The sequence below is a fragment of the Sciurus carolinensis genome, chromosome 11 (genome assembly GCF_902686445.1).
Source record: "Sciurus carolinensis chromosome 11, mSciCar1.2, whole genome shotgun sequence".
NCBI classification, from domain to species: Eukaryota; Metazoa; Chordata; class Mammalia; order Rodentia; family Sciuridae; genus Sciurus; species Sciurus carolinensis.
The window spans coordinates 7,925,729-7,951,122 of NC_062223.1; the positions used below are offsets into that span (position 1 = coordinate 7,925,729).

The 25,394-nt window shown below is 38.7% G+C and overlaps 1 protein-coding gene across 23 annotated transcripts in view; it reads right to left on the reverse strand.

Moving 5' to 3' along the window:
- Positions 1–25,394, reverse strand: part of Ppp6r3 (protein phosphatase 6 regulatory subunit 3) — a 131,611-nt gene that overhangs the window by 82,539 nt on the left and 23,678 nt on the right. For all 23 annotated transcript variants that reach the window (XM_047517191.1, XM_047517190.1, XM_047517188.1 and 20 more), the window contains one exon: positions 4,827–4,978. The gene's annotated coding sequence lies outside the window, so the exon portion shown is untranslated. The remainder of the gene's footprint in view (positions 1–4,826; positions 4,979–25,394) is intronic.

Consider the following 25,394-nt stretch of genomic DNA (forward strand, 5'->3'; position numbering starts at 1 on the left):
ATTCTGAGTCACCTGGGAAATACACAATGACCAGAAAGCAAATCCTACTCACATTCTGGTCAAATACACTGCTAAGATGCTAAGAGCAAGGAGACAGGGAAGATCCTATCCACTTCACTTTAGTGGCATGCACACAATGTAGTCCAGGTACTTCAGTGGGTGAGGCAGGAGAATCACTTGAACCCAGGAGTTCCAGACCAGCAAGGCCAACAGAGAGTGAGACTACATCTCTTTTTAGAAAGGAGGGGGATAGGCCAACTGGCATCCTAGGAAAATCCAGATTTACTTTTGTCAACTAGTTCACATTAAATTAAGCAAACAATATGTTCCTCTACCAATTCTTGTTATGAAAGCTTGAATGTATAGTCATGCGCCCTCCCACAGAGACACATTCTGAGAAACACCATTAGGCAAGTCTGTCACTGTACAAACATCATGGACTATAAGCTTTTACAAACTAAGGGAAAAGAGAGGAAGGAAGGGAGGGAGGGGAGAGAGAAAGAGAAAGAGAACTATCAAGTTAATTTTGGAATTATAACCAATACTATAAGACAGAACTGGCATATTGGTAACAAAAATGTTTTAAACAGTCACACGTGGTAGCACACAAATATACGTGAGGCCCTGGGTTCCATCTCCTACATGGCAAAAGATTTAAAAAGAAAACAAATAAAAAAAAGAATGAGCTAACTATCAAGTTTATTTTGGAAAAACCAATTTTATATGAGAAACCAGAATTGGCATATGCCTGCAATCCCCAGCTACTTGGGAGGTTGAGGTAAGAGGATCACAAGTTTCAGACCAGTCTGGACAACTTGGCAAGACCATCTCAAAAATTTTAAAATAGAGCTAGAGTGTAGCTCAGTGGTATAGCACTTGCCTAGCATGTATAAAGGCCCTGGGTTTAAGCCTCAGTACTAAAAAATATATATAAGGCACTGTTTTTAGCTTTAGCTATTATCTTCAAAATTCCTTGCCTGCCAACTAGATCAGCTTATATATAATATTAAGTATTCAGGGCTATCTCAACAGTCCCTAGACTACCATCAACAAACCATCAACCTCACCAGGCACAGTGGCACACACCTGTAATCCCAGCAGCTCAGGAGGAGGCTGAGGCAGGAGGATCCAAGGTCAATGCCAGCCTCAGCAACTTAGCAAGGACCTAAGCAATTCAGCTAGACACTATCTCAAAATAAAATATAAAAAGGGATGGGGATGTGGTTCAGAAGTTTAGTGCCCCTGGGTTCAATCTCTGGTACCAAAAAAAAAACACCACAAAACATCAACCTCCAGAAAGTGCTTTCTTTTGTGATTATTGTATAGTATGTAACCTACTAGGCAGGAAAATTATGTCCAATCGTGAACTGTTGAGACTACTCAGGAATAAAAATAAAAAGGAATAAAAGTTCAGTGCAAAATATGAGAAATGAATATTTCCTATGGTCTTTAAAGTTTCTTATGAAAAACCGCCTTCAGTCTACTCTAGCCACAATAACATTATCTGTCTTAACACTGTGACTTTCTTCTCAGGGTGGAAACATGATTAATGATTAATTGTGGCTACCAATTTTTAAGTACCTACAATACTGCCAAACTCTGGGTTTCCTGGTTTCACATACACTTAGATACTTCACAACCCTTCAAGAAGAGATGGTTGGGCACAGTGGTGTGCGTCTGTAATCCCAGCAGTTTAGGAGGCTGAGGTGGGGGGATCTCGAGTTCAAAGTCAGTCTCAGCAAATTAGCAAAGCCCTAAGCAACTCAGTGAGACCCTCTCTCTAAATAAAATATTTAAAACGGCTGGGGATGTATCTCAGAGGTTAAGCCCTCCTGATCCCCAATACCACTCAAACCCAGAGCCTCCCAAGTGCTAGGCAAGCACTCTACCACTGAGCCACAACACCAGCCCTGCTGCTTGGATTTTTAGCCTATGAATAGTCCTTGTGAAGCCACAAGCAGAATACTTTCAAAGCTGAGAACAGACAACCTAAAGCAGAATGTGCTATACCTGCACGCGGGGAAATGATATATAAAGGAAAAAAAAGCTGTGGCAAATTTTGTAGCGAGCTAAAAAAGGCTTAGCTGAGCAAATTCACAAGGCCTATGAAGACGCAAGGTGTTCACAGCTCATGGCTACTTGATCAGTGGTAAGTGGGTTTGAGGAGAGTCTGCTCCACTGCCTGCTACTGAATCAGCAGTGCCAACCGTGCACCGCACCACCATGGACTTGACTACCACTAGCTCTGACTTGCTCTATTACACAGCTCGGTGGCTTACCTGTGGTAAAGTTTCAGTGTGAATTTTTTGAGCTCGAAGCCAACATTGAAATTTTTCTGACCTAGAAAAACAGCCTTCAATAACACTGAATGGCTATGGAAATTCACCTTTGAAGTCAGGCATTTGTGTCCTACTGAACTCAACCCAAAATTACAAAGTAAAACAGTGCTGACACACAAACCTTATTCTATCGTAATACCATCTCGACAACTTTGTTCAGCTCATAAGGGGAGTTGAGTTGCTCCCCATATACTACCTGTCATCAAAAGTTAAAGTAAGAAATGATTCCCCACTCCCATGCAATTTGCAATGGATATAATTTCTGAGCTCAAACCACAGTTAAATGGCATTTATCAGACCCTGATGTAAGGGGGAAAAAAATTCCATATTAAAAAATCCATTTAGTAGCTCAATAAGGAGCCTTCCACTAACCTCCAAATGGAAGTGACTGATTCACAAAGCAATGACATGCTAAAAAGCAACTATCAAAAGAATCTAATGAAATCCTATATATGCATTTGAAGAAATGAACATAGTCTCCTGAAGGTATATGCTTGGGGACTAATAACCAAATATGACAGTACCTATCTGTATAAAAAGGCATTTTCAAAGATAAAGTATGTAAAATCTTTTCACTGATCACAGTAATAGACGAGATATAAAATCTGCAATAGATTTTGATGAGAGAGCAACTCTAACTTTGAACACCAATTATGCAAAATGTTATCCCCCTGTAAAAAAGAATTCCAATTTCCCTATTAATAGACAGACTTATATTTTAGAAAACTGAACTCAATTATATTTTGAATCTCACCATTAAGAGCCTGTGAAATTTTTCCTGTTATATAAATACCTTCATAATATCCACCTCCTCAGCTTTTTTTTTGTACTATAAACCATATAATATTTACTGTCTAGCCCTCTGTAATACACTGGTCCACACCTCTAATGCTGTTCTACTTTAGGAATCCTTCTTAACCAATTCGAATGGACGTTAGGGCTTTTAGAAACATCTAAGTGGTTTTTAAAGAAAGTGACCTTATCTTAGGAGGGGAAAGGAGGCTGATGCACAGAGATGAATGAAAGAAGAAAAAGGAAGAATATTAAAAGTAAGGAATTGTTCTAGAGGCTGCCAAAGCTAAGGACCTCCATCAGCAAAGAAAATCAAAATAAAACAAAGAGGAGGGAGGCAAACAGTAACAAGTATTATCCTGAGAAATGTCTTTGAAATTTTAGACCTTATCATCAAATCATCACTGATTCTTATTATGTAAAAATATAAAGTAGAATTTATAACTCCTCACTCACAAAGAACTTAAAATCTAGTTAAAACCAATCTTAAAATAATTTAAGATGCTCAAAGAGTTCACAAAGGACCTGGAACAATTCAGAAAGACTTGACGAAAAAAAGTAGGAAGAAATTTGAGCCCTCAAAGATGTGAAACCAAATACATAAAACAAGAAAACTCAGAAGGTGGCAAGAGGTGAATAAATACGTGGACAGAATTCTCTACACAGTATTCATACAGAAGAATTATGTGGAGGCACAGCTAGAGAACATAATTTGAGGGCCAGGTGTCAAAGTATCACTGTATAAGCACACAGGAGCCTGCCAAGGTTGACCGGTACTATTTTGGTGAGGATTGGGGAGGTCATACACCAAGTGGCATTCTTCAAGTCTAGGAAAAAAATAATCCCCAGGGGGTTAGAAGCAGAGACCTGTTAGAGGATCTCCTAAGGTAATAAAGCCTGATGTAGCTTCAGAGCAATGGAAATCAGCAGAAAAGGAAAGTTTAGAGTCCCCACAAGGGTAGAACTATCAGGTCTGTTGAGTAACTGATCATCAGGAAGAAAAAAAAGCAGTAAGAAGTGACTAAACTTTGCAAGACTTGGAGCTAGCAGCAATTCCAAAAGGCAACAGCTTCAATGTTTGTGTCCACCCTCTCCCTGAGATGCACTGGTCCCAATGAAACTAGATTAAATATGTTTGCATGACTGCACAAAAAGGCTCTACTGTGTGACTTCCTGTTAGATGCCAACGGAGTTAAATGTCAAACATGCAAAGACCATCTCTGATCTAACAAAAAGTAAGTTCCAGCAAAAAAGTTCCAAAGTGACAGCAATTAGGATTCAAAAGGAGACGGGTGGCTGGCTAGAAATCAAATGTCCTTTGGCTGGTATACAACAATCAAAACACACACACACACACACACACACACACACACACACAATGAGATGACCTGGCAGCAGTGGCTGGGTCTCAGATCTCTACCAGTACTTTCTTTACACACTTCTTTAGTTTGTTAGACCTGGCTGGTCCTCAGTATACAACTCAAACCCTCCTGGCATCCGGGAATCCCTTGAATTCTGCAGATTCCTAGATTTATCGAAGCAGACCACAGAGGCTGCTGTTTTATTCCTAAAACATCACAGAATTGTAGCATACACAGTTCAAAGAGATTGCCCTAGACCTGGTTCACCTAGGCCTCCCAGAAAATATTGATTTCTTTGTTATAATTCATGGAAGGAAACTCCTAATGATCTTACCTTTCAAACCAAGGTTAAAAATTAAAAGAAAAATTTTCTCTTCTGTGGCTCCTTGCCCATTACAGGTTATCCTGGCAACAGCTGTCTTCCAATTTACCGCATTAGCAGGGTAGCAGGAATAAAGTGGGATATGGTATGAAACAGAAGCACTCCTATTAAGAAAAAAAAAAAAAAGCAGCAGATAACCACACATGTTCATTTATGGTCTGATGACAACTGCCAATAAAAGACAATGACTCAGGGTTTTGATTCCCATTGAACTATACTTCAGAGAATTAAAAAGTTGGAGTTAATTGAAATTATTCTATGAGGACAAATAAAAAAGGTTCTGTCATCTCCCTACCCAGGTTTTTAGCCCACCCTGAGCAATATCCCAGAAATAAGTACAGATGCTACAGTAGTACTATCAGCAAGTTAAGAGGAAAAGCATGTACTCTTATCTTTATTTTATGAAAACATCAGTGACATTCTTATCCCACCTAAGGTTGGCTATGAAGGTGCCATACTTTAGAATAGTAAAACAAAGTTTAAAAGAATTTTCCTTTACATGCCCCCCGAGTAATATAACAATTTTAACTTTTATCAGGAGTAGAACATTAAGGTCATTGTCCAGTTGTAGACAAATCCAGTCTCAACCAAATGCTACAGAGAGAAGGAATATAAATTATTTTCCAAGGTACTTCATATACAACTTAGTGTTGCAGAAAGATTCCAACTGTGAAGACTACATTCATTAGAAATCCTAAAAGATGTAGTCTACAAGGCAGCATGCAGAATGCTGTTCATCAAATGCCTTTCTTCCATAAAACTCACACTACATTTTCATCTCAACTCATAACTTCCTCTCAAGATAAACAGAAACAATGCTAAATGCCTTTTAAGACAAACAAAATGAATCAAGAAAACCAAAAACAAACATAGGTGAAAATGAAAAGGAGTATATTTAATTGTAAAAAAAAAAACATTTTAGCCAAATGTGGTAGCTTCAATTCAAAAGGCTGAAGTAGCAGTACCTCAGTGGTAAAGCACCCTTGTGTTCAACCTCCAGTACCAAAAACCAACCAACCAACCAACCAACCAAAACAAACCTTTTTACCGGTAAGTTATTTTTTAACATACACTTGGAAAAGTAAAGTTGAATTTCTGGCAAAGTAGAATTCCTGTTTAAAATTTTAAGAAAAGATTCATTATAAACTGCTGGAGTCCTCAGACACAACGAATTTATCATGGTAGTATAAAAACTGCACTACTGCTGTGGTGTAACTCAATGGTAGAGTGCTGCCCTAGCAAGCGAAAGACCCTGGGTTCCGTTTCCAGTCCCACCCTCCCAAAACAAAATAAAGTCACAGGTAATTCCATGACATTCATTCTGTGTTAGGGTTCTAGATCCCTTTAAGAATCTGGTAGTTACGTACTTCCCAAAATGCATGCATGCACAAAATTTGGCATTTAAATTTGCATGGTTCCAGGATCTTCCAGGACCTTCCAAGGCAATCTGCAATCATTTCTCATGTCACTCACAACCACCCACTTTGCTCCCTAGCAGGCTGATATGATCACAGGCTCCCAGCAGTGTTACCAGTACTGTGCTCCACACTCACGTTCAGTGATGGCAAAAAACGCAGTTATCAAACATTTTGCCACCATGTGAATCCAGGGCTTACCTATGTGGAGACATAATCTATTCTTCTGGAAAAAGGCCTTTAATTGCTCATAGTTTATTCACTTAGACTAATGTAGAAAACACCAGATCTGTATCATTCATGCTAATTAACTGCTCATTCTAAAATTTAAGAGTCTGATAAGCTAGATTGAAAAAATGAAATGGTGGGCAAATACAGAAGAGGAACTCCTGGGTAAACAGTGAATAAAGACCTTATACTAAAATAAGGTCTAAACTCTAACAAAGACCTGTTTCGGTCATTTGGTTGTTTGCTTGTTTTCTTTTCTTAAAGGCACAATTCACTAGGTCCAGGAGGAAACAACAAAATTGGAGGGGACCTGTAAAGTAGGAGAGAGAGTATTGACTAAAAAGTTATTTAATGGACACTTAAATCACTTCCTCCCCTCACATCCCACACCAGCAGCGGACCACAGGCTGAAAGACCATTCTCTGAACTGGGAGACTCCTACCCAGCTGGGAGTGGGCTTGCCATATGTGAACCGCAGAGCAAACACTCAAGACACAGTCCCAAGGCACGCACCCAACCCAGACTCCCTCACAGACTCCTCTCCTTGCCAGCAGGTAAGACCTTGACTCTTGGGACCCAGGAATAAAACTATGAATGAAAGGAGGACCTGGGGCAAAAAAGCTGGAAATTCACTAGGACTCCAAACCCAAGGTGTCAACTGCTGTCATGGTCAAGCCAATGAGCCCCACCACGAATGGAGCTTCCAATCAGCCACTCAAAAAGCCTCTTCACCTAGACATGCAACTGAAGTCACTGCCCTGCTTCCTGTACCTCCCACCCACCCAGACAACTGAGGGTGATTGAGCCATCATAATCCCTTGCATTCACTCACTCCTCCATCTCACCTGTGGGTTGAACCCAGACTCCACATCACCAGCACGTGTTCTGTCACTGAGCTCTGCCGCCAGCTGCTCATAGCCTCCACCAAAGTCTATTACCTAGGAGCAGGGTACTCCCTCACATAGTCACAGAAGACATGTCAAAATCAGGAATTTAATGGAATTTAACTTGTAGACTGTTGAATAGAGACTACACAGTCCTTACACCAGTCTGACCAACTGCCATACAGTGTCCCGTATACCAATGCCACAGCTCCTTCCTTCCTCATCTGAGACAGTTCTTCAGTTCTCTCCTTCATTTTACTAACTCCTTCAAAGAATAAAGGTGATACATTTCTCACAGGAACACTACAGAACCAAGCTTTGTTTCCATACCACCCATTACAGGTGGTAACTTTGACCACTTGGTAAGAGATTTGTCATATTTCTTCACTGTAAAGTAAACATTTTCCTTGTTAAGTGCTCTATAGGAAGATACTTAGACTGTGTCCTTAGAATGGTTATACAGTAGTTTTATTGCCTACTGGCAAGTTACACTATGATACTTGAACATGATGGGGCACTTGTAGTCTACTGCTCCTTCTGCATGTGTTGGTGACATTTTAACTTCAGAAAGGAGTGTTCCTCTCTCCCCACCTTCTTTCTTTCCTGAGTATAGTATCAGCATGCACTCACAGATTCTTATTTATTAGCATCATTATTTATTCTTATGTTCAAGTTGCCCCAGATTCGGCTTGTGGGAGCCCTTTCAAACAGGCGCATGTGTGCTACTCATACTTCTCAAGCACTTTCTCATTTCCTCTCGTAACAACATGTTCCAGGTTCCTTCTGTACATTCTCTGCCTCAGTTCTGAAATCAGTCATTTCTCCAAGGAGTCCCAGCTCCTTTAGTGGAGGATGTTACTTAGAAATGAAGAACTAAGAACTAAGTATGCCCTTAGATACCCAGGTGTCATCACTTTTTCTACCATTTTTATAGCAGATAATGCTGGGAAAGAATGTCAATTTCACATGATCCAACTCTCTCTGTTATGCATTCCCATCTTATAAACATGAACAAAAACCAAGGATTACACATACCTCTAGAAAGCTTCTATCATGAAACGCAACAAAACAGAAAAAATTAATTAATGAGAACAAAAACTTAATTGATTTAGAAAGATATTTTAAAAATCCATCTGTTAGAGGACACTGTTTAAAAGGGTACAAAAGAAGAAAGAGCCCTAGAAATTTTAAGACTTCACAGCAAAAATTAAGAACTGAATCAAAATATTGGAAGATAACAAAGAGAACAGATAGAAGAAAAGTCGAAGAAATAATTCCCAAAAGTTCCTGAAACAGACCCACACCAAGAAATATCCCCATGAAACTTCATGACCCAGGTCATAAAAGAGCCCAGGTCACTCCAAAAGAATAAAAAAATCTGATACGCATATTTCTCAGGAATAAAATAGGAAAACAAAATGATAATGAAGGTCTGGGGGGTAAAGTTCAGTGATGGTGCTTGCCTAGTATGTTCAAGGCCTTGGGGTTTCATCCCCAGCATCAAAAAAAGAAGAAAAAAAAAATAGTTAAGTGTCTGCAAGGGTATGCAAAAATTGGAACCCTTGTGTGCTGTTGGCAGAAATGTAAAATGAAAAATGATACATCTACTGTGGAAAGCAGCATGTTGATTGCTCAAAGAATTAAAAATAGAATTACCAAAAAAATTTGCCATATGACCTAACAATTCCATTTCTGATTCTATACTCAAAAAGAACTGAAAGCAGGATCTCAGGGATATTTGTGCACCTATGTTCACACTGCATTATTCACAATGGCTAAACATGGGAGCAACCCAAGCATGTGTTAGCATTGGACAAGTGCTTTTCAATTATAGTATTAGTTACTATCCTTACTCGGTTTAGAAAAGAAGGCAGTAATGATCTGCTCTCTGTGCTATCACATAAATCTTAATATAAATACCACAATATTCTGGCTACTACAGATTCACAGGAGAAAGCCACAGTTATGATATATCAGAAAACATTTTCTCCTATGTCACATGTCACACCTAACTATGAATGCACACTCAGTTACAGGGAGGTGATAGTAAAAAGCCTGGGCACACAAAGCATGAACCCCTAGCCTTACTAGCATCGAGAAGCCCTAAGTTAGACCATTCTTATCAATGTCATCTTATGTGGATCCCAACCATCCCATAGATGCAAGTGTCCTCATACATGCTCTTGAAAACACGCAAGTCTAAAGAGATGGAAGACAACGGGATGGGGAAGATAATCCATCTCTATGAAGGTCTGTTCATTTTGTCTTCAATGCCTAGCACACCATGAATTTAATTTAAAAAAAAAAATCATCCACAAAAAATTTTTTAAATATTTTTAGTTGCAGATGGACACAATACCTTTATTTTTAAAAATATTTCTTTAGTTATCAACGGACCTTGATTTTATTTATTTATTTATGTATATGCAGTGCTGAAATCAAACCCAGTGCCTCACACAGGCTAGGCAAGTGTTCTACCACCGAATTACAACCCCAGCCCTCATCCACAAAATTTTGAATACAAAAATCATCAAAACTGACTTGCACAGCTGGACAAATTGGTATACCCCTGTAGTACCAGCTACTTGAGAGCTGAGGCAGGAGGATCACAAGTTTGAGGCCAGCCTAGGCAACTTAAGTGAGACTGTTACAAAATAAAATAAAAAGGGCTGGGGTGTAACTCACTGCTTGCTTGGCATGCGAGGCCCTGGACTGGATCCCCAGTACTGCAAAACTAAAATTATTTTTTAAAATAATTGCACAAATGCAAAGAGAGAGCCTACAGAGTGGGAGAAAATCTTTGCCACTCATACTTCAGATAGAGCACTAATTTCCAGAATATATAAAGAACTCAAAAACTCTACACCAAGAATACAAATAATCCAATCAACAAATGGGCTAAGGATATGAACAGACACTTCACAGAAGATGATCTACAAGCAATCAACAAACATATGAAAAAATGTTCACCATCTTTAGTAATAAAGAGAAATGCAAATCAAAACTACACTAAGATTCCATCTCTCAAAACTACACTAAGATTCCATCTCACCCCAATTAGAATGGTGATTATCAAGAATACAAGCAACAATAGGTGTGTTGGAGAGAATGTGGGGGGAAAGGTACACTCATACATTGCTGGTGGGGATGCAAATTAGTGCAGCCATTCTGGAAAGCAGTGTGGAGATTCCTTAGAAAGCTTGGAATGGAACCACCATTTGACCCAGCTATCCCACTCCTCGGCCTACACCAAAGGACTTAAAATCAGCATACTACAGAGATACAGTCACATCAATGTTCATTGCTGCTCAATTCACCATAGCCAGATTGTGGAACCAACCTAGATGTCCTTCAATTGATGAATGGATAAAGAAACTGTGGTGTATATCTATACAATGGAATATTACTCAGCTATAAAGAATAATAAAATTATAGCATTTGCAGGCAAATGGATGAAATTGGAGAATCTCATGCTAAGTGAGATAAGCCAATCTCAAAAAACCAAAGGACAAATGATTCTGCTGATAAGCGGATGATGACACATAATGGGGGTGGGAGGGGGGCAAGAATGGAGGAAGGAGGGACTGTATAGAGGGAAAAGAGGGGTGGGAGGGAAGGAAAAAATAACAGAATGAATCAAACATCATTACCCTATGTAAATGTATGATTACGCAAATGGTATGCGGTTACTCCATGTACAAACAGAAGCAACATGTATCCCATTTGTTTACAATAAAAATTAATTAAGTAAAAAAATAATAATAATTGCACAAACATCCATATTTGGGAGATACAATCTAGACAAATTAAACTTCCATGTCTTCAGAGGAATCTTTGAACATGGTGGCCTGTGCCTGCAACCCCAACTATCCCCAAACGGCAGGATGGCAAATTCAAACTCAGACTCTGCAATTTATCAAGACCCTGTTTCAAAATAAAAGTCAAAATGGGTTGGGTATATAGCTCAGTGGTAACATGCCCCTGGGTTCAATCCCTAGTACTTAAAAAAAAAAAAATAGTGGGGGTTTGGGGGAGCAACACCAAACTAAATCAAGACAAGAATACCATATCAGATTGGGGGAGGGAAGAGGAAAGGAAAAGGGAAGGTAATGGAGAATAAAACTGATAAAATTATGTGTATGTACAAATTTGGAATAATGAATCACACTATTATATATAATTATAATGCACCAATAAATTTTTTAAATCACCAGACCAAGAATGTAAACATACTTCTGTGTAAAGTTCAAAGCATCCAAGGTAAATCCATATTGCCACATTCTGAAGGTAATATCATGTATGTAAAGTACTGTAAGAAGGGACTTTGGCACCTGGTTGGTGCTATGCACCCTCAATCAATGGACACTCAAATCACTGCAGGCATACCTGAAGCCAACCCGATCTAAACTGCTATTAAAATGGAGCCAAGTCATAAATTAGAAAATTAGCATCCAAAGTAAAAGCCCAGAGAACCACCTGTGCCTGCTGTAACAACAATGGGCAAGGATGCAGAGCATGGTACAAATGACTACACACCCTCAACCACCACACTATACATGTTGGCTCAGCGAGGTACACGCTCAAATTTTATTTGACGCGAAAGCTGAAACTTTCATAATCCAAAGAACAATAGCAAGAAACACACCAAAACTCTGTATATGGCATTTTGGCAAGCAACTGAGATGAAAGTACAGAGACTGTTGGGAGTGAGTAAGTTTCAAATATTCTTAACACAAAAAATGTTTTTGAGAAGATGTTTGAGAGAACATATTTGAGAAGATACAGTAGTTTTGTGCTTAATTACTCCACAGTATATTAGTAAGTCATAAAATCATTTTGTATCCATAAATACATACATTATAATTTATGTTTGTCAATTTATAGCTAAAAAATTAAACATTTCATATGTCCTTTAAATAAATGAGTGAAACAGTAACAAAGACAGACCCAGGTCAAAACCAGCTGTATCAACATCACAAACTCAAGAGTTTAGTTTTTCCTCCTGGTTTTGAATGTGATCCATTTTTGCCTTGATATGCACCACTAACATTTCTGAACTTCTCAAAGATACACAAACACACACACACACACACACACATTTATCAAAGTAACTACTCTAGACTTGAGCTGTCTAATTCAGTATCTACTCACCACACATAGTAACTGAGCACCTCCAAGGTGGATAGTAGGGCTAAGGAACTAAATTTTAAATTGTGTTTAATTTTAACTATTTATATTAAAAAGTCACACTGACAGTGCACATAAAATACAGGATCATACAAAGTTCTACTAGATATCACTCTCTAAGCACATATTCAAACTAAACACAGGGACAGGCGCGGTGGCGCATGCCTGTAATCCCAGGGACTCAGGAGGTTGAGGCAGAAGGATCAAGAGTGCAAAGCCAGTCTAAGCAAAAGCAAGGTACTAAGCAACTCAGTGAGACCCTGTCTCTAAATAAAAATACAAAACAGAGCTAGGGATGTGGCTCAGTGGTCAAGTGCCTCTGAGTTTGATCCTTGGTATCCCCCTACAAAAAAACTTTGCATACACACACACACACACACACACACAAAAGCACAGAATAAATGTTTAAGGTCTATAATCCCAGACGGGTACGTTCACATCTCTAGAGGTCTCAATTTTCTCAAAATAAATAAATAAATAAAATTCAACTAGATCTCCATAATTCCAAATGAACTAGTATAGGATATAAAGTGATAGTCTTTACTGGAAGAGTGGCAGTGTAATTAAAACCGCACTCCCCTTAAAATGATGGTAGGTACTTTAAACTGACAATATAAAGTTATCATATCATGCCTCCACACATCACCCAACTTAATGGGGAAGGGACACAGATTCAGTTCAGTCAACATCTGTCAAGTCCTCTCTCTGAGCTTGTTTTCCTATCTTTAAAATGGGGAATTTAAGCCAAATGATTATTTAACACATGCAAATCTTAAAATTCTTCATTCTTATGGATCTAAGAAGTAAAGAAATACAAGGAAAACCAGGATAGTCAAAGAAATAAATAAAAAACTAATCCGTGAACACCATTACCTCAATTTAAGTTAATCAAAGGCTGAATAGTAGAAAGTCCCAATGGTAGAGAATTTAAATTTGTAGAGTATCAATGTACTCTTGCTGGGAAACTGGTTTGGTCTGTTTGGATGTGCCTAGTTTTTCTTTTTGTTTTCTTTCACTTTAGTCCACACATAAATATACTACTATCTTTAAAGAAAGCCAAACTGCACAAAGGTCAGCAGAGCCAGATTCCTGTGGGTGGCATGAGAACTTACAGCTCAAAGAGGTCTGAGTTGTTCCCTTCCCCCAACAGTGAGCTGACCGATAAAGTCTGCCCCTGACACTGGGTACAGGATAATCCCTGTTGCAACATTCAGATTCTCAAATAGCATCAGACACTTGCTTACTTTGTCAATGAGTCAAACCAAGTAAAACGTGATGCTCTCTTGATTTGGTTATAAATTCAGTAGGATAAACTGGAGTGTGAATTCACCCATAAAGTTTGTAGACTTGCCATAACCTACCTTTCCTGTAGTGTGTAACTTGATACACATATACAACAGCAGAGTCCCCTGAAAACCATCTTAACGGATATCTGCAGAAAGGAATGTGGATCAATGATTTATACAAAAGTGCTAAAAGTAGAAGGGCCAAGCAGAACGACTAACGAGCTCACTTCAGCTCATTTCAAAAACACACTGCTACAGAGCTTCTGTGGCCTACACCAGACCCACCACTAAGTTTCTCAATCTTTAAAACGGGGGAGGGGGAATTGCTCTCAAAGAACTTGATTTATAGCATGATGGAAAAGACTCCAAAAATCATTTCTCGGAGAAGATAATGTTTTACGTAGTATGTACTTTTCCTTTGTTTTACTGCTGGCTAAACCAAGTCACCATTAATGACCATTTACTTTTAAATTTTCACTATTACAAAGAATGCCAGAGTTCCCAGAAGTGGAACCTCTGGATAAGAGGATATGCACTTCTCCACAGAAGTTACACATGCCACATTCCCACAAGCAATGCGTGAACACCTGGTCCCATGCTCACAGCAATGACACCTTGCTTTACTCCTAAGGGTGAGGCGGGCTTCATTCATGTTTAAGGGCCGCTTCAACTCACTTTTCTGCCAATGGTGCTTAATATGCCCTTTGTCCATTTTTCTACTGGGCTGGTCTCAATGATTTGTAGTGGTTACTTAAAAATAAGAAAATGAGCTCTTTGTCTGACAGCATTCCCTCTTCAGCTCACTGCAATTTGGACATATCTGTACCACTCAACTCAAAACAGCCCTTTCAAGTCACCAATGACTTCCAGATGGGGCTAAATCTAAATGAAACTCTTCTGTCCTCATCTTAACCTTGTCGCAGCAGCACTCAGGGCAGACCCTCCTTATTAAACATCATTATGGCTGGTTCCTCTGAACAGCAGCTCTCTTGGTTTCTCCCTGACCATTTCTCAGTCTCCTTGCCTGGGGGGCCCCTCCTTTCCTCTCCTCTTCACAACTGATAATGTAGGGACTGTGAACATTTCCTACAGACTCTCTCAAGCTGACCAACCTGTGAACAATGCCTGGGATACTCTCCCAAGTTGGTTGGGAGTAAATTCACATCGTTTTATTCAGTTTACCCAGCAACTGGTGGGTGGGTGGGTGGGGGGGACGGGACCAAGGGGAGACTCAAAACAAGTTTTTTGAAATAAATGAAACCATTTTTATGGGTTTTATATATACACCTCTAGAACACAGTCTCTATCCAAATTTATAAAGCCAATAGGACCATCTCTGCACTTCAAATACAGGTACCCGAATACTAGCAGACCTTTCCCCTTGAATGTCTCACAAGCATATCTTATTTATTATCACCAAAGAGAACCATCACACACTTGTCATCCAACTAAACCTCTCCTTCAACAAGTCTTTCCCATCCCAGTAAAAGGCACACTCAGATGTGAAACACAGTTTGGAAAGCAGCCCTGGTTCCTCTTTGTCCTACTAGTTCAATGCATCAAAACTTCCATTTCACCTTCCTCTTCTCTCCCTTTTCTCCGCCTTCTGCCACTGCCTGGAAAATGGACAGAGCCTCCCAATTTATCTCCCTGTTCTCCTGTCATCCCCCTCCAGGGCACTTTCTACTTGGGTACTTGATCAGAGTGCCCTGCAACTTGTGAGCAATAATGATGATGACAAAATTCTGATCCACACTGTCTTCTGTGGCAGTCACATAGGCTTCTGAGCCCTTGAAATCTGACTAGTTTAGATTGAGATGTGCTATGAATATAAAACATGCAATGGATTTCAAAAACTAAGAAAGTGAAAATATCTCATTAATTTTATTCATATTGATTACATGCTGAAATGATATTCTGGATATACTGGATTAAACAATATATATAAAATCAAAATTACATTTATCCTCTTTTTTTCCTCTGACTACTAGAAAATTTAAGATCACCTATGCAACTTGCTTTTTATCTCTACTGATACTGTCCTGAGCATTTCATCACATCTTTCACCAGCACCACGTCCATCTTCTTTAACTAGGTATGACCAAAGCATAGAAAGTACTGCACCTGCCACAAGTCAGGCACCCAGATGTTTGCCAACTGAGTTAAAGGCCAAAAGTTGAAATTTATGTGTGCTCACATAAAAGCAAAACACTAAAAATTTAATTAAAGTTGAAAGACACTGTTAAAATAAAACTGGAATTAAGAAAATGTTTGGATATACATACATTTCAATAAATAACATCTACTTTTTTAAAGTTCATGCTAAATACCTGTCATTAATTTTTCTAACTTTTCATCACAAAAGTTTCTGTTAGGATAGACAGAGATTGAGAATACCTAGAAATCTAAGATGGCTGGAAAAGAACTTAAGACTGCTGAGTCATCAATCCTTAAACCATAGGTCATCAACTCTAAAAAGCAGTATGAGGAGCCAAAAAAGTAGACAACAAACAGGCAAAGTTTGTTGTCTGGCTGTCAAGACTTGGACCCTACCAGGCATGTGTTGCACGCCTGCAGTTCTTGCAGTACTCAGGAGGCTGAGGTAGGAGGATCCTTTGAATCCAGGAGTGTGACACCAGCCTGGACAACACAGCAAGTCCTGTCTTAAAAGAAAAGAGTTGGACCCTGCTGACTAGGTCCTGCACCACTTTAAACAACCAAAGAGGGTGTGTCTCACTCAAAATGACAAGGCTTAGTCGGTGTTCTCACTACAGAAAATGCACTGTCACGTGGCCTTGAAAATGGACCAGGGATGATGTGAACACTGCATTCCAAAATGAACAGCCTGGCATTTTAAGTATAGATCAACTCAAACCTAAATGAATCAATGTGATTTAGACTGGAAGTCCTTAAAATTTTTCAGTTTGGCTCCACATTCCACCTCCAGAGACAGAACACAACCAAAGAAGCTATACCAGTTTAAGAAATCTCCTCAAGTTGGGCACAGTGGCATACAGCTGCAATACCAGCTGCTCAAGAAGCTAAGGCAGGAGGATCACAAGTTCAAGGCCAGCCTGATCAACTTAGCGAGAACCTGTCTCAAAATAAAAAATAAAAAGGGCTAAGGTGTCACACTCCTGCATTCAAAGTGTCTCAAAATAAAAAATAAAAAGGGCTAAGGTGTAGCTCAGTGGGAAAGCACCCCTGGGTTCAGGCCCAGGGAAGGTGGGAGCGAGGAAGGAAGGAACACTTTCTCAAGACCCAACTATTGGTATACAAGAAACAGGTCAGAACACTGTGGGAAACGCCACAGAACAGTCAAGGTTTCCCACAGACACTAGGGAGCAGGGCAAGAATGGGGAAACTATAGATTTTTAAAAGGGTAGACCTTATTTGGATGCTGATTTGCCAAAATTAGAAAACGGGGTGATGTTTGAAACAACTGTGAATTTCAACTCTTACCAGGTATTAGACAATATCAAGCAATTTGGTGTTTTTTTTGTTTTTTTGTTTTTTTTTTTAAGATGTGGCAGTTTTATAACTTATGGTTAAAACAAAAATTTTAAAAAGTTGTCTTTTAAAGATACACCTCAGTACATATATGACTGCATGAACAATGTGATCCTACAATATGTACAATCAGAAAAATGAGAAATTATAACTCCATTTATGTATGATTTATCAAAACGCATAAATGCATTCTATTGTCATATATAACTAATTAGAACAAACTTTAAAAAATTTTAAAGATATACACTGACACACTTAGAGAAGAAAAAGAAATTACTCAGTGATTGCCTTCAAAATAATATGATCAGGGCTGACCAAAAGGAAAAAATGAGAATTATGTTCCTCAAGAGACACGATAACTGAGCTGGGGTTGTGGCTCAGTGATAGAGCGCTTGCCTACCATGTGCGAGGTACTGGGTTCAATCCTCGGTATCACATGAAAATAAACATATAAATAAAATAAAGGTATTGTGTCCATCTACAGCTAAAAATATAAAAAGACAAGATAACAACCTGCAGGACAGGTGAAATACTCGCATGTATATCCACCCAAAGATCTGATTTAGAACAAAAGACTTCAAGTGCTGTATTTTAAAATAAGTTCAAAAACTTTTTTGACACTCATTCCTCCTCTCAAAAAAGAGAAGCCCACTCCCCTCCTCTTGGATATAAGCTGGGCCTTGAGTGGCTCTCTTCTAACAAATAGAACGTGGCAAAATTAGATGAAGTTTGACTTCTAGCTTCCACAGTGCTCCTTCTGTTGAATTTCTCTCTCAAGTCAGTCACCTTGTCCTGACATCACAACACAGGCATGCCTGACAAAGATCCAGGTAAAAAGGACCCAAGGCCTCCCACCACCAACCAGAACTACCATGCCAGCAGATGAATGAGAGGCCATGGAAAGGAACCTCCAGCTCCATCAAGCCTTCAGGGGAATGATCACACCAAAGCCAAAACTGCCTTTCCATGCCACTCCCAGGTTCCTCATCCACAGAAACTGAAATGATTAATGTGCACTGCTATTTCAAGTCATTGAGTTTGGGGATAATTTATCATGCAAACGTAAATAAAAAGCTAATACAATAAAACAAACTGATTTTTTTAAAAAACAGCTAAAGACTTAAATACATCCTTCATAAAGAAAGGCTATCCAAGAGACCACTGAAAGTTTGAAAAGGTGCTTGACTTCACTGGTGCAAATTACAACTACTTCAGGATATCACTACAGTTATCTGACTCCAACAAAAAGATGAGGCAGGTGCAGGTGCACGTCTGTAATTCCAGTGACTCTGGGAGGCTGAGGCAAGAGGATCACATGTTTGAGGTCGGCCTTAGCAACTTAGCAAGACCCAGTCTCGAAATAAAATATAAAAAGGGTTGGGAATGTGATTCAGTGTGTAAAGTTACCTTGAGTTCAATCCCCAGTACCAAAAAAATTAAATAAAATGAAGTGATGAAAAATATCAAATACCAGAGTGGAAGTTTCCACATACTGCTGGTAAAAGTGTATGACCACCTTAGTAGATTCTGTCAGTTTTCTAACACCAACTATATGCATACCCTGATGACAGAGCAATTTCACTCTTGGGAATATTCCCAACAGAAATGTTTACCCATGTTAACACAAACTTTGAAAGTTCTGAGCAGTGCTATCTGTAATAGCTCAACACTAGCATCTATCCAAATGTCCATAACGACAATTTTATACAATGAAATTACATACAGTAACAAAAACAAAGAATGACTCCATGTAATAACATGGATAATCTCAAACAATATCCAGAGAAAGAAGACAGACACAGCAGTGTATATTGCAATATTCTATTTATTTGATGAACAAAATTGGGCAAAACTAATCAGGGCTTTTAGGTATCAGAATACTGGTTGCCCTTGGAGGACGGATATGACTGGAAGTGAACACAAGGGAACATCTGGGGGACTGATTACTCAGGTGAGTTTCAACTTATAAAACTTACTTATGGTATGTATACCTTTCTGTATTTTCATTACAGATCCATAGAGTTCTTAAATAGTAACAATGTAGGAGAGGAAGAGGGATGAAGAAAGTCAGTTGAACAAGACTGATATCAGGTAGACAGCTGTTGGAGGTGGGTAACTGAAGGTTCATTATAATGATCTATGTACTAGGCATGTTCAAATTTTCCTCTAAATAAAAAAGGGGAGTTAAAATTTAATATGAAACTGGCTGAAATAGTTGCTAAAGTAAAACTGGGGTAATTTTTTCACCATAGATATCAAAAGGTGTTAAAATCTATATGACCCTTTTTTTGGTACCAGGGATTGAACCTAGGGGCTAAACCACTGAACCACATCCCCAGTCTTTTTTTGTTGTTGTTTTGAGACAGGGTCTTGCTAAGTTGCTTAAGGCTGGCTTTGAACTCGAGCTCCTCCTTATTCAGCCTCCTGTGGCTCTATTTTTTATTTATTTATTCATTCATTCATTCATTTATTTATTTATTTCGGTGCTGGGGATTGAACCGGGGGCCTATGCTCAAGGGGCAAGCACTCTACCAACTGAGCTATATCCCCAGCCCTCTATGCAACCTTTGACACACTAATTCTACTTAATTCATTTTAAGGTGTTCATTATGTTCATTTTAAGGTGTTTGTTTCCACTGAGTACAAAGTTGCATATAAAAATGTTCAGCATTTATAATAGAAAAATCAGAGAAAAAATCTACAGAGAACACAGGACACTGTGGGGAACACCACAGAGCAAACAATCCAGGTCATTCACAAACAAAATCGCCTCAATATCTAATAATAAGTAATAATAACAATGACTGTATCTGAAGTTCTTTATCCAAAGAAACAAAGTCATTTTTAAATGATGTCAAAATTCTTAGAAGAAAACATGGAGTAAAACTACAGTGTGGATATGGCAAAGCCTCCTTAAATATGACACCAAAAACACAAGAGACAAAAAATAAGTGCATAAATTGTACTTCATTAGGTTAAATTGTTTTTTGCTTCAATGACATCACCAAGAATTGAAAAGATGCTGGGTACAGTGGCACATGCCTATAATCCCAGCGACTCAGAAGGCTGAGGCAGAAGGATACGTTCCAGGCCAGCCTCAACAACTTAGCAAGGCTAAGCAACTTAGTGAGATCCTGCCTCAAAATAAAAAATAAAAGGGGCTGGGACGTAGCTCAGTGGTTAAGCATCCCTCTGTTCAATCCCCAGTAATCAAAAAAAAAAAAGGTGGGGGTGGGAGGGTGAAAAGACCATTCGGGGTGGAGAAAACACAAATCACACATCTGTTTTAAAAAACTAGTGTACAGAATATTAAAAGAAACTCTTGCAACCCAACAATAAATTCAACCCAATTTAAAAATGGGCAAATAATTTAAATAGGCATTTCTCCAAAGACAGAAAAACAGCCAATAAGAAAAGATATCCTCTATCACTAGTCCTCAGGGAAATACAAATCAAAACCACACACTCCACAGTCATTATTATCAAAAAGACACACAATAACAAGTGTTAGCACAGATATGGTCAGAATGAATTCTCATCAACAGCTGGTGGGAATGTAAAATGGTGCAGTCACTTCAGAGAACAATCTGGTATTTTCTCAAAAGGTTAAACAAAACTACCATATGACCAAACAATTCCACTCATTCATATACATATTCATAAATGAAGAAATGAAGACACATGACCACTGAAACTTTGTAAACGAATGTTCACACCACCAGTATTCATAAAAACTAAAAATCAGAAATATCCACCAACTACTGAAAGAACAAACAAAAGGCAAAGTTTCCATACAATGGGTATTATTTGACAAAAAAAAAAAAAAAAAAAGATGTACTGTTACATGCTATGACACAGAAAAATCTTCAAAATATGAATAGGGTTAAGAGGCCAGTCACAAAAGACCACAGATTACATGATTCCATTATATGACATGCCCAGAACAAATACATAAAACACAAAAGTATATTAGTGGTTACCTCTAAGGCTGGAGGGATGGGAGAGAAATGAGAGTATTAAAGAGTACAAAGTTTCTTTTCAGAGTAATTAAAACATTCTAGGAGACTGGTGACAGTTGCACAACTCTAAGAATGTACCAAGAAACATTAAATCCTAGGCTTTAAGCAGGTGAACTCTATGGTATTTGTGTTATTTTTTAATAAAAGGATGATACAATCTATATTTGTATAGAAGTTAAGAAAAGTTTGTTTTTTAAGGACTTCAGCATCTGAACTTCACTTTACCAAATGTAGTCACACATTTTCATTGGAACTTTACAACGATCTTATTTGGTAAGTTCTTTCTTCTTTCTAGCAACAATCTGAGTTATAGAGACATTAACTGACCCAGATATCATAAGAAATGGCTAGGTGAAGACTGAAATGGCACCCTCCTTCCTCCATACTGGTGCCTCCCAAATTGTTAAAAGTAAAGCGGAACTACCACAACAGCTACTACTATTTACAAGGGACCTAATATGCGCCAGGCAGTTCTTTAACATTTTTGTGCCTGGTAATTTCCAGGCACTTAAACATTTGTTGAATAAATCTGATTTATGCCCTGTAACAGCTGAAAACACTAAGTCCAAGAAATCAACTAATTAAACCATTATTACATTGCAATAAAACTTTCTGATAAAAAATTTGTTTTGGGGGACTTGTGAAATACACATGACAGGGGAGTGATAATCAAGTACAGGTATGAAAATGAAGCCCTTTCAAAACCCCGAGGGTCACTTTTAGGCTTGTACAGTGTGCCCAGTGGGAACAATGAAATAGAAATTGGGCGATGGTCTAACAATACAAACAGAGCACTCCTCCAAGGAGAAATCAAAGTGAAAGTCAAGATCTGAAAATGTTTAGCATTTCACTCATTCTTCATTAGTTTTCTTAGTGAAAAATCCGTAAGGAATTAATAACCAGGGAATTATGAAACAAACGATAAAGAGTTAAAAAACTAATATTGAGAGGGGAATCTGAGGCAACAGGTACGTTCATCTACTGCTGATACAGTGGACATACACTAGACATATACTGAATAGAAGTACCAGTTTTTTAAAGAGCAGTATGATATACAAGATTAAAAACTGAAAATACCTCATGGTGTTTAAAAATAAATTTATCAAAAAAGAAAACTGTTGTACAAAGAACAAGTAGTAATGAATATACATTTATAATCCATGTATGCTATAATATGAACATTACGTGAACTATTATTTAATCTTCATAATAACTCTTACTATGCAAGGAACTGAAACTAAAGAGATCAAAAACTAGTATTTAGCAGCCCTGCAATTCAAGTTCAGCAGCATTTAAACACTACTTTACTAGGGTCATAACTGACTGGGAACAGAATGAGCATGGGTGGAAACACTTAGTAATCACTGAAACTGAGAACAGAGTACATCAGGGTTCGAGGCAGATGTGAGCATCATAAGCACACACATGCAGTTCAGCCTTAAAAGTAGAGATCTCTCAAGGGGTAGTGTCCAAAATAAGAAAAGCTGAAGAACAAAATGTGAAAGTGGCCTGAAACAAAATTTAAGAGTAAAAGTCAAAAATGGTAGGAAAAACACCAGGAAAATGGAACAGAACTTGCAAATTCTACAAAGAAAACTCTTTCCTGGATTTTGCTGCCAGAAATATTTAAGCAACCAACAGTGCTTTAAATACCTTTGTAGAGTTCATATGTATGAGTTCAAAAAGATGTGCTAATGTAGACAAATTGGCACACCAATGCATTGGGAAGATAAAGTAAAGCAGCTGTCACAGAAAACAGTATGACAACTCCTCAGAAAAGGAAAAAAAGATTGCCATATAAACCAGACATTTCACTTTTGGGGATTTACCCTAAAAATCTGATATGTGTATATCCATGTTCCTATCAGCCTTACTGTCCTAGCCAAAAGATAGAAGCACTGTAGTGTCATCAATGGATGAATGGGTCAGAGCGTGCAAGTGCGCGCGCACACACAAACATACACACACAATGGAATGTAATTCAAGCTTTAAAAGGGAAGATATTCTGGCATATGCTGCAACATGGAATGAACACTACAGACATGCTTGAAGGCAGTCACGAAAGGACAAATACTGCATGATTCTACTTACATGAGATAATTAAACAGTCAAATTCCTACACAGACTGAATGGTGGTTGCCAGTGGCTGGATGGAAAGGGCAATGAGGAGTCAGTGTTCACTGGGTATGGAGCTTGTTTGGGAAGACAAAGACCATCCTGGAGTTGGATGGTGGTACAATGTGAATGTACTTAATGCCAATGAGCTGCATATTTTAAGTGGTTAACATGAACTTCCAGTTTCTAGTCCACAACTTATGAGCTTGGAAGTCACCACTCCCTCTTAGCAATAAGTAAAAAGTGGAGCAAACTAAAAGCCAACAACTTTTAGATCTGTCAGAAAAGTAAGGTAAAAGGGCTACTGCCCACCCCACCAGACTAGAGCGACAGTAAGATCTGGAGCATCACACCTTACCATAGAAGGAAGGGTAAGAAAACAAGAACTATAATGAACTGCTGGAGGCAATATGAGCTGTATGGACAACTCAGAGTTAAAAGCTCCAGGGTAGACCTAGTGACAGAAGGTCCCCATGGTTTACCTCCAGCAGCTCTACCAGATTCTGACACTGAATATTAGAGAAAAACCACCTTTTGCTTCTTGCAGGACAAGGGGATAAGGAACCAGTTTGCAATGTAGAATATGGTTCTAGAATACTGAAATATACCAGATCATTTTGTTTTTAACAAGACCTGTTCTCAAGAAAAATGATTTTACAGCTGGGAACAAGAACAGTGGTGCACACCTATACTCCTAGCTACTTAGGTGGCTAAGGTAGGAGGATCAGGAACCCAGGAGTTTTGAGGGCAGACCGAGGAACACAGCAAGACTGTACCTCAAGCGGGGAAGAAAGGAAAGGAAGGAAGAGAAAAAAGAACAGAGCTGGGTGTAGGGACACATGCCTAGAATCCCAGAGACTTGAGAGGATCAGAGAGAAGGATCACAGTCAAGAACAGACTCAGCAATTTAGCAAAATCCTGTCACAAAACAAGAAGTAAAAAGGGGTTGGGGATATAGCTCTGTGGTAGAGCACCCTGGGTTAAATTCCAGTACTGAAAGAAATAAAGGAAAGAAAGAATAACAAGTATTTTACCAGAATCTAACAGACCTGGCATGGAGCAGGGGCAGACTCAACACTGGCAGAGGTCACAGACCAGGGCCACAGGCTCACCAACAGACTGAGAATTAATCACAACATGACAGAAGGCTTCCAGTCCCCCACTTGTCACACTACTAAAGGCCTGTTTACTGCACTTCCTTTTACCAAGTGCACTGGGTCCGCCCTCCAATGAAAAACGAGCAATACTATGGGGCAAAATCCATAGCCTAAAAAATTGAGAAAGTATCAGAACCAGTCACATATGGCAGGAAAGGTAGCAATATCACATAAGAAGTGTCTTAATGCCAAGATTAATGTGCTAAGGGCTTTAGTGAAAAACTTAAGACAACACATAAAAACAGAAGGATAATGTAAACAGAAATAGCAAATATAGGAAAGAAAAAGAAATGCTCAGAAAACACACTGACAGGAGTGAGGAATGCCTTCAACAGGCTCCATCAGGAGACTGGACAGACAAAGCGGAGGAAGGAATCACTAAGCTTGAGGCTATCACAATATAAACTTTCAAAACTGCAAAGCAAAGAGGAAAAATGGCTGGGGGCATAGGGAAACCAAACAAAATACCCAAGAACTGTGGGGTAACTACAAAGTCTGTTACCTACGCATGAGATGCACAGAAAGAAAAGGAAAAAAGAAGAAGAAAAAGAAGCAATATTTGAAGCAAAACTGACTAAGAAAATCCCCCAAATTAATCAGATTCCAAACCTTAGGTATAGGGAACTCAAGAGAACAAATAATGCCAAAAACCAGAACTAGGCCTATCATAATTAAGAGTCAGAAAATTAAAGAAAAACTATTGAAAGAAACCAAAAAAA